At 47.0% G+C, this 15,101-nt stretch overlaps 1 protein-coding gene and 1 long non-coding RNA gene across 2 annotated transcripts in view; one reads left to right on the top strand and one right to left on the bottom strand.

Annotated features, from left to right (window-relative positions):
* LOC137602348 (GRIP1-associated protein 1-like) overlaps nt 1-15,101 on the top strand; it is a 79,566-nt gene that overhangs the window by 27,265 nt on the left and 37,200 nt on the right. The window contains exons 3-4 of the mRNA XM_068324967.1: nt 5,603-5,669; nt 10,377-10,491. The gene's annotated coding sequence lies outside the window, so the exon portion shown is untranslated. The remainder of the gene's footprint in view (nt 1-5,602; nt 5,670-10,376; nt 10,492-15,101) is intronic.
* Nucleotides 2,613-11,374, bottom strand: LOC137602350 (uncharacterized). The gene is made up of 4 exons (XR_011037155.1): nt 11,233-11,374; nt 10,355-10,433; nt 9,356-9,462; nt 2,613-3,349 (listed from the first exon to the last, which is right to left on the bottom strand). It is a non-coding gene; the product is annotated as an uncharacterized lncRNA (long non-coding RNA).

Raw genomic sequence — 15,101 nt, 5'->3', positions numbered from 1 at the left:
CCCTGCCCTGCCCCCGCCCCATCGGACATCTCCATCCACAGCCGCTCCGCGTCCCAGAGGACGGATGTATTTTAGGTCAGCTACATGTTCCTCCATCTGTTCTGCTCCACTGTTTAAGAGATGTGGGGGGTGGGGGGCAATTGGAGAGGAAGGGGGGTAACCTGATGGGGCCACTGTGGGGGTGGGGGGATGCACCAGGAAATCAAACAAAGAAGATGAAATTTCTGGAGGAGCCAATTGATAGTGGGGTTTTTTTTTTAGGGGGCGTGGGGATGCTAACTGCTAATGTTTCACTGTGTGAACCTGGACTTTCACTTCCTGAGGGCGTGTCATCGGTCAGCATCATTAAGGAGGTCAAACTGCTGGGCATTGTGGGTAAATGTCAGGCTGCAGCGTCTTCAGTATTTTTTGGTGATGCGTCCGTCCACCTGGTCACGACTTGGCCCCGCCCACAGTGGGCGTTAACTGTCTGATGTTTCAATTTAAACGACGTCATTATTGATCATCAGTATTGATGATCAATAGTTTTTCTGATACATTTAGTGTTTTTTTAGTGTAAAAGTGTTTCCTGAATGAACGACCTGGAGTCCAGCAGTGCTGAGTGGAAAAACAAGTCCGGTAATGGATGGACTCACTGATGGGGGGGGGGGGTGAGAAGGGGATGTCGGGGGGGTGGTCATTACCTCCACAGGACACACTTTAACTCATTTTCATGAACTCCCCCAGCTGCATGGAGGAGCTGCAGGTGGAGTCAGGAGAAACCCCTTCTGAGGGTCCGGGGCAGAACTGAGGGGTCCGGGGCAGAACTGAGGGGTCCGGGGCAGAACTGAGGGGGGGGCACATGTTTTGCCCTTCCTCTCCAGGGTGCAGCTTAGTTCACATCTTTTACGTTTCTCTCAGGAGCAGAAAGTTGGCTTCAGTCATGATGAGTTCTCCAGATGTTAAAGACCTCCTCCTCTTCGTCCTCTTGCTCCTCCTCCTCCTCCTCCTCCTCCATTGTGATTTTTTTTGAGCAGCACAATTAGCATCTATAAATCATGTCCCGAACACTTCCTGCCCCGTCAGGGGGGAATAACGGAGGAATGGCCCAATAACTCATCACAAATTGGAGGCTTGAAGGAGCTGGGACGACGAATCACATGGAGGAGAAGGAGCTGGGGGGGCGGAGCTCCGCAGTGCTTTAACGACAGACGCTTGCCACAATTAGGAGGAGGCGATTAATAACGAGTGGCGACGGCTGTTTCCTCCTCAGAGCTGATCCCCTGGCGAGCGTCAGCCAATCACGTGACCTCCCGTGGGTCACGTGACCTCCCGTCGGGTGATCAGGGAGAAGCAATCGATGGAAGTTTTATGGATTCAGAGAAACTTGAACTCTCAAACCTGATTGGTTCATGAGCGACCATCCAATCAGAGTCAAAGGAGGTCATGTGATCGACCATGTTTGGTTGTTTACTTTGTTGACATGCCGAATGTTTACTGAGGTTTCAGGATCAGCTGATTTAGAATCGTATTCTCATGAACTGGTGACCTTTGACCCGCGGCACCAAACTGGCAAAGATCGACCCAATTGATCAATCGATTGATCAACAGTAGAAGAAGAAACGAGTTAACCCTTTAGGTGCTTCAGAAAATAAAAGGTTACATTTAAAGGAACGGAAGAACGTTTTTAATTTAATCATCCACGGTGACATCATCACTGGTGACATCATCACAGGTGACATCACCAAACAGTCATCGGGACAGGAGAGGGAGCCTTCAGGAAGCAGCACACATATGACATCACAGACCCGGCGCTGACGCAAGGGTGTTGCCTTCCTCCTGACTGACACAATGAAACCTGTCCATCATCATCATCATCTTCATCGTCTCTACGCGGCTTCATTTCCCCCCGACGCCATCCGAGAAGAAGTGATGAATAAATAAACGTCGACGCTTCGCTCCAAGGTTGTTGGCGGCGTGTCTCCTGCGTCTGCTGGGATTGGTCGGTTTGTCAGCTTCCTGCCGATGATCGATACCAAAACAACGGCGAGGCGGTCGGACGTCCTCCGACGGTTTCAAGGACGTCGCCGCTTCCAGCCTCCGATCAATTCATCAGACGCTTCTGCATGTTTTATGATCCGTTCTGATATTAATGATCAGATGGGAAGGTGGGGGGGAGGGGGGTGCGATCGATCGGGTGGAGGGCCGATCAGCTCCGTGAAGGTGATGATGTCATCAGCTGTGATATCGTTTTACCAAATATGGAGAGTAAATCAGGGTTAAATATGAAAACACGAAACTAATCAATTAAAACTGGCTGACATCCCATAATAACGCCATCAATAAAAGATCAATGAATTCAAAGATAGAAAAATAATTATTTTTCTTTTTGCGCTTTTTTTTTGTTGCACCTTTTGTTTTCGTTTTAATGAACCTCAATTTAAAATGTTTGAATAATTTTATTCTCATTTTTTTTATTTGTAGAAAAACATATTTTTTGTTTGTTTTGTAAATAAAACAACTTGAGATATAATTATTTTATAATTAGAATTAAAAAATAAATAACTCAAATTAAAATGTTAGAAATAAATGTTTATTAACAATAAATACAACGTGATCAGTAAGAAAATAATGAACATTTTCTGATGGCTTAGAATAAAAGTGTAAAATTAGATTTTAAATGATACCTTAAAAACTGATTTGACACATTATCAGTGACATGATCAGTAATTATTGATTAGTAATTATGATGCTGCTATTCAGATGTCAGCTGTAAGCTGATCAGTCTGTTTGTGTCCTGATCATTCAAAGAGTTAATCAATCAAACCCTGATGAAATAATAAGATTATTATGATTATTGATAACTTATGTTTGATTGTCGAAAGACTGTCAGGTGATCAGAACCGATCACGCTGCATTTGGTCATGTGATGGCTGCGTTAGCATGCTAGCGTCAGTGAATGATGCATGGACAGCGACAGCTGATGTCATCAGATCTCCTTCCTGTCTTGGCGTGTTAGCACGTTAGCATTGCTAAACATAAGTGCTGTCATTGGGCCTGCAGGTGTTAGCTGTTAGCTCTCCGTCTAATTAGCATCGAGGGGAACCTCGTTCTTTTCTTTTCTGGTCATGTCAGAGGGGGCGGGGTCCATCTGTCTGGCTGCTGCTGATTGGATCAGAGTGAGACCTAGACATACAGGTGACTCTGTCCCCCAGAGGATGAACCCTTATGGGTTGTTGCTGGCGGGGTCACTGTGATGGAGGTCAAGGGGTAAAAATGTCGCGGTGGCGACGGGGGGGGCTTTGTCTCCCAGTGATGATGTCATGACCTGTCCAGGTGAGCCCCGCCCTCAGAACAGGTGGGGTAAGGGCTGAAGGAAGGAAGGAAGGAAGAATTAGATTTTCACAGAATGAATTGGAAATGTTCCAGATGGTCTTCCTGTAATCCATTACCTTCTACTTTACCTTTTAAAGTAATCTATTACCTTCTACTTAACCCTTTAAAGTAATCTATTACCCTGACTCTGTGTGATCCCTGCGTGCTGCTGCTGACGGCGTGTGAAGAGGAGGAGGAGGAGCAGCTTCCTCTCCTCTAATCACTATGGAAGCTTTGATTAGCCGGAGCGCTGGAATAATGGGTGGCATTTTCCGAAGGCCTGTCGGCGGCGGAGGGAAATGATTTAACGGCCTCTCTGCTCCATCCTCCTCCTCCTCCTCCTCCTCATCCCAGTGGTTTTGATCTATTTTTTACTGCCTGTCTCAGTCATTTATCAAGAGCAGAATGGCTTGTAAAGTAATCTGACATTAGCACCCAGTGACTAATACCTCCGCAAAGAGAACGAGAGAAAGGAGAGGTTTGTCTTTTGAATAAATCATGGAGGACGTCTCCATTAAAAATGGAAAAAAGAAAAAAAAGAGATGAAGAAGAGCCGGAGTTGATCTCTGAACCTCTGTTTTCAAAGCAAATTAGAGGAAGAGACGACGAAGACGATGAGGAGGAGAATCACGGAGCTACTCGTCTGCGATCGGCGCTCCTTCAGATTTATCCGTTCTGTTTTCTGTTTCTGCTGGAGGAAGACGAGGGTCTGATGCGTTCAGGCTCTCCAGAGGTCGAACCCTCCGCTTCCAGCTGTCAGGATAAAGCTGCAGCCAAGCGCTCGGCCTCTGGGGGGCGCCGCAGGCGCCGCCGGCCTGATTTCATGCGGAGTCGATCCTGTTCTGACATCAACAGATCTGAGGTTTCATCTCTTCATCCTCATGTGAGCGAAGAGTCGATGGTCAGATAATCCAGCCCCCCCCCAACACACACCCCACACCCCACCCCCCGACCCCGAGACGGCCAATCAGCTGCAGGCCAGTGGTCAAGCTCCGCGTTTGCATTATGCATGAAGCCGGCGTCCGGAGAGGCGGCGAGGCTCGACTTCTCGGCTAATGTTTACAGATTTCAGCTAGGGGGGGGTAAGAGACGTGAACCCCCGTCGAGGGGAAACCGGCGTCTTCCTCACGCCGAAGATCGGCAGAAGAAAACATTCACGCCGGCTCTCTGCCCGATCTTCCTAATCTATAATCAATATTGACCGAAAGACATGTGAAGATGAGGCGAGACCACCAGGGGCCTGAAAGAGGGTTAAGTGAACCCGGATGAGTTCAACCAATCACAGCGTCGCCTGACGCTCACGTGACAATTGGTGGGTTTTCTTCTGGGCGGGTTCACAAGGTTGGTTGTTGTTACCATGACAACAGAGCTGCACATGTAGCAACAGTAGCATTGGGTAGCTCGATAGATCCATGCTAACACCTAGCAGGCTGGTGTTGCACGCTAACAGATCAAATTTTATGGGTTAGCATAACATGCTGGACGTTAGCAGTTAGCTAAAGGTTAACATTTTTGACTCGCTAACATTCATCAATTTGTTCGTTAGCAGGGTAGCATGACGTGCTACGTGATCATATTTACCAGGTTAACCTAACATGCTAACATTTAGCAGGGTAGCGTAATGCAAACATTTTGCAGGTTGTGGTGAAATGCTAGTCTTTCTCAGGCTAGCCTAGCATTCTGACGCGTAGCAGGAGACAGACCCCGCCCTCGACTGATGAAGTCCAACAGAGAGATAATATGAGCAATAGCGAGGAGGAGGAGAAGGATCCCTGGAGTCACCCCCATCTCCAACTTAATTATTAAGATGGGGGGGTGAGGGAGGCTGGGGGGGGGTAATGAACTGTAGGATTGCAGAGGTGATAATCGCTATCTTGGTCGGTGCATTAAAAGTCTGTCATTAAGCGTTGAGCCTGACAGTCGATGAGCAGGGAGTCAGAACCCAGGCAGAGGACAGTTTTATTATTCAATCACAACTTTATGTGTTCTTTATTTAATGACACTGATTTTATGTCTCCGATTAGAACGTTTGACGATTTAACACTCACTCACAAAAACAATGAGGCGTCACGTTTCCACCTCATTGGCTCCTGATTGGCTGTTCTCACCTTAAATGATTTACATCAGCTGATTAGCGTGAAAACACTGAAATAATGCCAAATGTACGAATTAAGACTTTCATGATGTTAAAAGTTTTAAGTTTTATTTAAAAGGTTTTAATTTTATTTAATCGTCTGAATGTTTGCAGGTGAATCGATCAGAGAACCAGAAGACCAGTGACACCTGAGTGATGTCATCGGTGACAGGAAGTAAAGGTGAGTGATGTCATCTGTAACAGGAAGTAGAGTGATATCATCAGTGACCTAGAGTAAAGGTGAGTGATGTCATCAGTAATAGGAAGTAAAGGTAAGTGATGTCATCGGTAACAGGAAGCCAAGATGATGTCATCAGTTAAAATGATGCAGTGATCAGATTTTGTACGGGAAGTGAACGCCACATCATCACAGGGATGTTTAGCGCTAAAAGAAGCTAATTTTTCAGAAGCAGTTGAATGGAAAATTGTAGCTTAGCTTGTTAGCATGCTAACATTTAACTAACTATCAATAAACAGAGTCCAGTGAACGCTATCAGTTAATGTCTTCGTTTAGCTTCTTAGCATCATGAAATCAACTGATGTGGCTAATGTGAATTCCTGTCGATCATTTTAGTTTAACTTGGGCTCAAAAACATTTAATTTTCAGTGAACGGCTGAAAGTTTTTTTGACGAATGGGTTTAAATCTGTCGTCTCCTGGAAACAGCATCCAGCAGGATGAAATCATTTCCCCTTCTAAAGGTCAGCGATGGAGACGAACAGAGAGGAAAAACCCACAGAGGAGCATTTGAGTGTCGCTGAAGCAAACAGGGCAGTCGGTCCGCGAGCCGACGGATGCGGACGGACGGCGAGGAGGCGTCCAGGAGACAGGAAGGAAGTGATGCCACGCTCAGGACCCTGGAGTGGTTCCCCTCCAAATACTTTTCTGCGCCATTTGAGTCCTTTACGGCCAAGGAGCGGCGAGATGACTCCACCATCACTACCCAGAAGCCTCAGGGTGTGTGTGTGTGTGTGTGTGTGTGTGTGTGTGTGTGTGTGTGTGTGTGTGTGTGTGTGTGTGTGTGTGTGTGTGTGTGTGTGTGTGTGTGTGTGTGTGTGTGTGTGTGTGTGTAAATGGGTCGTAAAGTTGGAAACTCAGGGAAAACCACAAAACCTCGGAGACACACAAACGTATGGAAAGCGCTGCACACGCCGCTTCGCTGGGACGTGTTGAAGTCGTTCTGCGATGAAGTGAAGGATGAAGAGTTCCTTCACGTGTTGAGAACGTTCCTCCTGCAGATAAATCAAGTCGAGGAAAACCCCCCAGGAAAAAAACCACTGCACTGAAAACACCACGCCGTCGCCGAGCGAGAGAAGCTGGGCTTAAACAGCATTAGCATAGCATGTAGCAGTGTTAGCATGACGTCATGTTGACATGAAAACATGGTCCAATCTATGCTGTTCCTACAGCGATGCTAATCTGGAAGCTAACATACACTTCCTGTTCAAGGAGGAGCAACAGGACCTCCAACCAATGACGTCCATGTTCTCCAAGCATCAGATCTACTAAAGGTAGCTGAGAAGTTTCATCGCTAAAACTACTGTGGATTGTTTTCACTCTCAGGGTCAGTAATAATCAATCAGAAGTCCGTTGGCTGAAGAGAAAAAAAAATTGATTCCATAATTTATTAACGACTAAAAAAATATCAAATCTTTGAAAATCAAACTAATAATTTATCATTTTCAGTGAATTCTATTTCCAGCAGTGAGTTTAAACGTCAACACACACACACACACATACACACACACACACACACACACAGAGCTCCACAGCGCCCCCTGGGTCTCTGCTCACAGCAGTGAGGCTTCAGCAGCAGATTAATGACCTCTGTTCAAACATGGTGATCAATGAGCTGCAGGAGCGCCCAGGAACCTGAATACAGTCGTAACCGTAGAGCCCAGGAACATGAATACTGTCGTATTCTGTTCAGGTTCAGGTCTCCAACAGGTCCTAGACCTTCACCACATCTCAGAACCGTCTGGATCAGAACCAGAAGGTCTTGGAGGCTGTTCTGTGGAGAAGCTGTACCTTCTGGATCAGCAGTATGTCTGGAGGAGGAAGATGAAGCTGAAGCTGGTGGACCCCCTCCCTTCATGAAGCATGGCATTCACTGCAGGAAATCCAGGAACATTCCAGAACTGAAGGAACGGAATCAGATTCCTCAGGAACCTGGATCTGGATCAGGTTAAAGGGTCTCTAGAAGAACCAGTTGGACCATCAGACACTGCAGTAACACTTTGATGCCTGCTATTCTAGTCTTCTTTTTTTTATATAAATAATTGAATTCAATTTGAAACTTTATTCGTTTCTTCTTTCTGTGTTTTTTACCAAACTTCCTCCCGTGTGGACTTTCCGTGTGACGGACGTGTCGTTGGGTATTTGCGCCGCTCTCCGCCCCATGAAGCAACACATTATCATGTCTGTCGTCTGTTCACTCCAGATGGACTTCCTGTCGCTCTGATTGGCCGCCTCTCGCCGTGCCGCCGTGTGGCCGGTCTGTCGGGGACGCTGGTTTATGGAAATCACGTCATGATGTTATTTAGATCAATCGATCGCTCCTCTTGCTGGGCGCTGAGGTCAGGAGCCATGGGGGTGACGGGTTACATTTGCACAACACCATGGCGTGGGCCGTCCCACCGGACCACGAGGCGACCTCTCATCGCGGCGGGCGGCGTCCTCGCGCCTGCGGCCCCACGCTGGGCTTCAGAGCTCTGGCCTTTTCCCCCCGCCTGCCTGTCGGACGGGAGCAGATTGACGGCGAGTCCCAACCCCCCCGGCTGCCGTCAGACATCAGTTGGCTCGTCGCCGGCTGCTGTCAGGCGCTCAGATATCACTGCGACTTATTCTCCAAATCCCGACGCAAAGCGACGAGTCGTCCGCCAGAGACGGGACAGAACCGCGACCTTTACTGGAACTTCAGCAGAAAAACTCTAATAAATGGTCGCGAGAAAAAGAGCAACCTCCCAGGAGGTCCAGAGGAGACCGGATCCAGGACCAGGTCTAGTAGGAAACTTCTCTGAAGCTCTTTGCTATTCAGGTTCAAGAAGATAGACTCTAAGTTGTCCAGTCGTAGACTGTATTGGACTCGCAAGTGGCAAAACTAGATTTCTGGGTGACAAGAACCCCAAACCCGTCCATGTAGAGGAGATACTGGACTCCCACAAGTCCAGCTTAAGACTAAAAGACCCCAAAGCCCCGAAAAGAAGTCCAGATAACATCCAAGATGGACTTTCAGGCAAGACTCCGTGGTGTCCTGGGTGTCATGGAGACAAAAACCCCAAACCAGCCCGTGTGGAGGAGACACTGGACTCACAGAGGTCCAGCAGAGAACTAACAGACCCCCAATGGGCCAAAGGAAGTCCAGATAAGTTTTCCAGTCGTGGACCATATTGGACTCTCAGGCGGGACTATGTGGCAAAATTAGACTTCTAGGTGTCATCATGGAGACAAGAACTCCAAACAGGTTCATATGGAGGAGATACTGGTCTCTCCAAAGTCCAGCAGAGGACTTACAGACCCCCAATGGCCCAAAGGAAGTCCAGATAAAGTCCGGGATGGACTCTCAGGAGTCCACCGCATCAATAATTCAGACCCTATAAACAAACACCCCAACCTAATGGACAACAACAGCCTCGTGGGCGTCTCCATGGAGATGGAAACCCCCGCCCCCTTTCATGCAGAGGAGTTGCCGGACTCCCAGCTGGATGAGCATCGACCTCCACGTGTCCGGACCAATCAGGTCCAGGCGGACACGGAAACAGACTCTCGCGGACTTGCCTTCCGTGCTTTTTTTTTTACGAGTCGTCCACAAACCAACATGTTGCACACACACAATAAAAGCGCCTCCTCACACAAAGACGATACAAACCCTCTCACTCGCAGAGCCTCCCCTCTCTTGTTTGGCCTCCCCCAGGACCCATAGGCGTTGTCTGAGCCCGGCGCTCTCCCCCGGCGCCGCGGTTCACCAGGTGTTGTCTGCAACAGGCAATTAGTAGAATAGGTGTAGCTGTCAATCAGGCGGCTGGAAGATTAGCTGCTTGGCCGTAATTAGCGGGTTAGAGGCTTCTTGGCCCAGAGGATAAAGGCTTTGCCAATAATGGACCCGGGGGTATTAATTACTGAAGGTCGAAGCTGCCGAAAAGGCCAGGATCTTAGCAGCAGCGCACGTAAGATGATTGTTTAAATTTCAAAAATAATACTGGTCTGACAGTTGTTGGCGTCCCGCGGGGCGGCGGGTACAAGGTAGCCGAGGTAATTAGTTTGAAGAGGGAAAGGGCATGGTTACAGGCGTGTTTGTGAAGAGGGAGGGAGGAAGAGTGGAAAATATAAATGTGAGGAATCGTGGAGGGAGGGGGGAGGAAAAGGAGGGAGGGAAGGGGAGGCGGAAAAATAAAATCATTGCAGGAAGGAAGACGAGCAACCGGGAGGAGGAGGAGGGAATCAGGTGGAAGTATCTGAAGGGGTAAATAACGATGGTGGAGGAAGAGGAGAGGCAGGAGGGCTGGGGAGCAACCAATCAGAAGGCATAGGGACTGAGTGCTGATGACATCACTTCCTGACACATCGTGGAAATATTTAAGTAGAGGTAAAAGTTTATTTGGTAGTATGCATATGTGCATTTTAGCTAACCTGTACTAGCAACCATTACCATGCATATATGCATGCTAATATTAGCTTGTGTATATGTATTGATGACATCACTTCCTGATGCATCAATGGAAATATTTAACTGGAGTGAAAAGTTTATTTGTTAGCATGCAAATGTGCATGTTAGCATGCTAACTAGTACTAGCAACCAGTAATGTGCATACTGTGTATACATGCTAATATTAGCAGGCATATATGCTAATGTTGCATCGGCACTGACCGAGTTCGTCCTTCCATTCCAGTGGACAGAACCTCGAGGGCTTCAGGTGACGAGTTTCTGTCAGAAGAAGAAGAAACGTCTGGAGGAGGAAGAGGAAGAGGAGAAACAGGAAGTAGGAAACCAGCCGTCAGGAACAGGTCGGTCTCTCATTGTTTATGTTTTTGTAAATAAAACTGTTTATGTGACCTGAAAAACACACAATTCATCAGGATAATAAACAATAATAATCAGAATCTCAAATTGATAAAACAAATAAAAAATAAATAAATGTAAAAATAGCCGTAAAAAAACAAACATGTCAAATTAACATGAACACAAAACCAACATTTACAATCATGTAAACAAACCAAACATGCAAAATCAACTTGAATCAAAATATGTTTGTAAAATAAACATAAAAACAAAACAAACATGTAAAATAAACATTAACTGCACAGAACACACACTCAACAAAACACCATGAACGCCTGAAAACCAGCGATCATGCAGGGACATAACTTTCTTTCTCCCCTCTTCGTCCCCTCTTCCTCTCCTCTTTCTCCCCTCTTCCTCCCCTCGCTCTCCCCTCTTCTTCCCACTTCAATGCCTTTGTCTACCCTCTTCCTCCCCTCTTGTTCTTCTCTTCTTCCCCCTTCATCCCCTCAGTCTACCCTCTTTCTCCCCTATTTCTCCCCTCTTCCTTCCCCTTCCTCCCCTCTGACTCTCCCTCCATACAGTAAATCTCTCCTCATGTAAAACTCTGCACCTGTGGCCCCCGGCGGCTCCTGATACGAGGGCCACAATAAACATGTCAGTCTGCCCCGCCTCCCCCATCAGCCCCCATAAATAAACATAAAACACAGCAGCAGTGCATGCTGGGACACGCCAGGGGTCATTACCGGTGTGTGTCTGAATCACCAGCAGGAGACCCAACAGGTCGACAGGAGGAGCAGCGACTTCATCATTTTTACTCCGACAGTCGCCTCCGGAGAGGAAGAGCAGCCTCGTCTTCATCGCTGGGTCCGCGGGACGGCAGAGACGGGGGGGGGGCAGCGGGGGGCTCTAGTACTGGTTACTAGTTACCGATTACTGATTACAAATTACTAGTAATAGCTACTGATTATTAATAACTGATAACTTTTTCCAGTATTTTATTTTGTCTTCATAATTAAAACGTCTCCATTTTATATTTGTTTTCACTTCCAATTTTTCATTGATAAACAGAATAAAATTAACATTTAATTCTTTAATTTCAAGATTTATGCAGCTTTGTGTTTTATTTACTTGTTTGTTTACTTGTGTTTTATTTGTTCAATTTTATTTATTTGAGTCTATTTCTGTTTCATGCATTTGTTTTTATCTGTTAATTTTTTTGTTTTTTATGTATTTATGTCGTATTTGTGTAAAATAACAGCAATAATAATAACAATAATGATGATGACGATAATAATAATAATATTAATAATAATACAACTACTACTACTAATATAATAATATTAACAATAATAATATTAATAATAACAATAATAATAGTAGTAGTACTACTCTTACCACTACTACTAATAATAATAATCACAATAATAGTACCACCACTACTACTATTATTATTATTATTATTATTATTATTATTATTATTATTATTATTATTATTATTATTATTATTGTTAATAATAATAATAACCTCAATCCGGTCTTTGATTGGCTGTAGGACTAACAAACTCCGCCCCCCGTCTGTCCGTTGTGCTGCTCGCCGGCGAGGCGTCCGCTGACTGATGACTTCATGTAATATGGATCAGAGGAACGTCCCATTGACCTCTGACCTCCTCGTCTCTCAATTAGAAGAGAAAAAGGCAGAAAGAGAGAAATTAACTCGTCTGCTGAATGTAAATCTCTGATTCTTTAATGTGAGACCAGAACTTCTGATCCGACGCGAGTCTGAATAAATAATGCAGCCTGATGACGAGCCTGCAGGTTCCGTCACACCTGACAGAGGTCAGAGGTCAACAGGTCGCCCCGTCCCTGGTGTTTCTGGAAGGTCTAGAGCTCAGGAAGAAACAGGAGCTGAGAGTTGATTGGTTGATTGGCTTCTGTTTCGGTTCAGTTTGATTCAGTTGTGGTTCTGATAGACTTCTTGTCCGGCCTCTAGTTCTGGTGGGCTTCCTGTCTGGTTCTGACAGACTTCCTGTCTGGTTCTGATTGACTTCCTGTCTGGTTCTGATTGACTTCCTGTCTGGTTCTGACAGACTTCCTGTCTGGTTCTGATGGACTTCCTGTCTAGTTCTGATGGACTTCCTGTCTGGTTCTGATGGACTTCCTGTCTGGCTTCTTGCTGTTTTTCCTCCTACTTTCCCAGAACTCCGAGCGGCTCGTCCTCCGTCGCCCATTAAAGTCTAATTTCCTGCGGTGCGTCTGGGGGATGGTCAGCTGACGGTTCCCCCGGACCGGCGCCGTTCCGCCGGCCGCGCCCCCACCAGGCGGCGCTGGATACGATCCATTTTGGGATAATAAGGCGTTGTTTCAGTTGTGGGAGCCGGCGCTCCGGTTCGGTTTCCAGCTGAGAACAAAACCTGAGATCCAGACGAGACGCCGGTTTATTGGTCATAAATAATTTAACGCTGACGAATAATAAAACGTTACGACCCGGGTTTATTAACACCGTCATTATTGATTATTAAAACAAGCCGATCAACACGTTAGCGTGTTCGCTAACCACCACTGCCTCAGTAGGAAGAGGAAGGGGAGGAGCCTGTGTTTGAATATGATAAAATGGGCGTGTCTCTGGGGAGGCGTGTCCAAGAAAAAATTACATTTCCTCTTTTTTAATTCTCATGTTAAAGTTTTATGAATTTATAACCTGAAGATGTGTGTGTGTGTGTGTGTGTGTGTGTGTGTGTGTGTGTGTGTGTGTGTGTGTGTGTGTTACCATAATAGTTCCTCTCTTTAATCTGTGTGTTTTGCGAACCTCGAGGCCCGGCGACCAACCAGCGAGCCGTCTGTCGTCGTCATGGCGAGCAGCTGATGCACGCGTGTGTGTGTGTGTGTGTGTGTGTGAGGGGTTAATCCACATAAACGTTGACAGCCATATTGCCGACACACAGAGTTAATCAGACTAACAGATTATTAGCTCTCTAACATTCCTCCGTCATCCCGCCGCCGCCTGTCAATCACCCACACAATCAAATCGTTTAATGAATAAATTTGCATAGATAATGAGCGGCTGCGGCGGAACATCTGGCGGCGGCGGCTTTAACGGCGAGCGTTGCATCATATGCCCATATGGAGGCCGAGTGTGGGGGGGTTGGGGGGGGCGGCGTGACGCTAACTAAATGAAAAGTATCACTCAGATTAATTTGGCTCGTTTGACAGTCAGGAAATCACTTAGTAAGACGGATTCCGCCCAATTACAGCCGCCGCCGCTAATTACCGGAGGCGGAGCCATTCTGAACCCCCCCAGTTCACACCGACACACACTCACCTTCCTCCACCGGCGGCGAGGAAGACCTCCAGCCCCAAAAAACAAAAAAAAACCCCAATCGTTTCCTCGCTGCATCTCAATCCAGGGAATCTGCCGACAGCCTTAAAATGATATGCAAATGAGGCGCTCGCTCCTCTTCATCACATCTGGCCCACACATACACACACACACACACACACACACACTTCCTGGAAGTCTCCACGCGTGTTTTCCTCACAATTAAAACGCGCCTTCAGCCGTCGCAGATATACATTTCAAAATAAAGCGTAATTATGCTGCCGGTGAGGAGCGGCGGCGGCGACTTCAGCGTCGTTACGCCAGACGAGGAACAATCAACAATTGTCTTCGGCTGGAATCGTTTTTTCCCTGACAGGAAGCGTGAATATTCATGAGGCGCTGCTTTGAAGAGTTGGGTCTGCATCCAGTCCAATGGAAAGTTCTGAACAGTCTGGAGCCGCAGCGACCAATCAGAGATCTCCGTTCCAGCGCTCCTTTAGAGCCGATCGATCGGTTATTAGTAATTAATCAGCAACCGGCGACCAATTCAGTTGTCATTTCAAAATAAAGTACTCATCTCGGGATGTTTAGGGCTTAACCTCGACATCCCAGAGGTCAGCAGGGACATATGTTACCATGGAAACAAGAAAAACACCTTATTTCGTCTCTTGACGCTTGTGGAGATGCTTGCCTCGGTCACATGACCACCTTCTTAAAGGGGCCATTCCGGCCGCTAACACAGATTGCATTAGCTCTAAAGCTAACAGAAACAACTAGAAACAAACGTTGTTGTGACGTTACGAGAACGCTGCTAATAAAGTTTATACAAACTGGATTCATATTTATTATTACAGGTAGAGTAAAACAGCTTTATGCTGTTGGTGTTTTATTTTGTTGGATTTATCCGCCACGCCTTAGAAACATAAATCTGTTAGTGTTGAGGACGATTTAGCGGCGTAAATCCCGCCTGATGACCTCTGACCTCTGTGAGGAAGACCACCTCTCTTCCTCTCCAGTTCGGTTTGGGACTAACCGGCGCTGTTTGGAAGCGATTAGCCCTGGGGCTGATGGGAGCCCACGCTGGCGGCGGCGAGCGGTCCAGAGGAGGGCGTGGCGTCCCGTCGGAGGCGGGATTATCTGTGAGGTCGTCTGTCGCTCTGGGACCCGTTTCGCCGCTATCTGCCAGACTCAGGGAGCGGCGGGATTCTCCCGCTCCCTTCCTGCTCATCAGCTGCTGGGAATATCCGAGGAGGGTCTGGCGGTCGTCCACGCCGGCCCACTCAGCCGCGTCCCCGA

The sequence above is a fragment of the Antennarius striatus genome, chromosome 10, assembly GCF_040054535.1.
Source record: "Antennarius striatus isolate MH-2024 chromosome 10, ASM4005453v1, whole genome shotgun sequence".
NCBI lineage: Eukaryota > Metazoa > Chordata > Actinopteri > Lophiiformes > Antennariidae > Antennarius > Antennarius striatus.
This window is presented reverse-complemented; position numbering and strand designations above follow the sequence as displayed.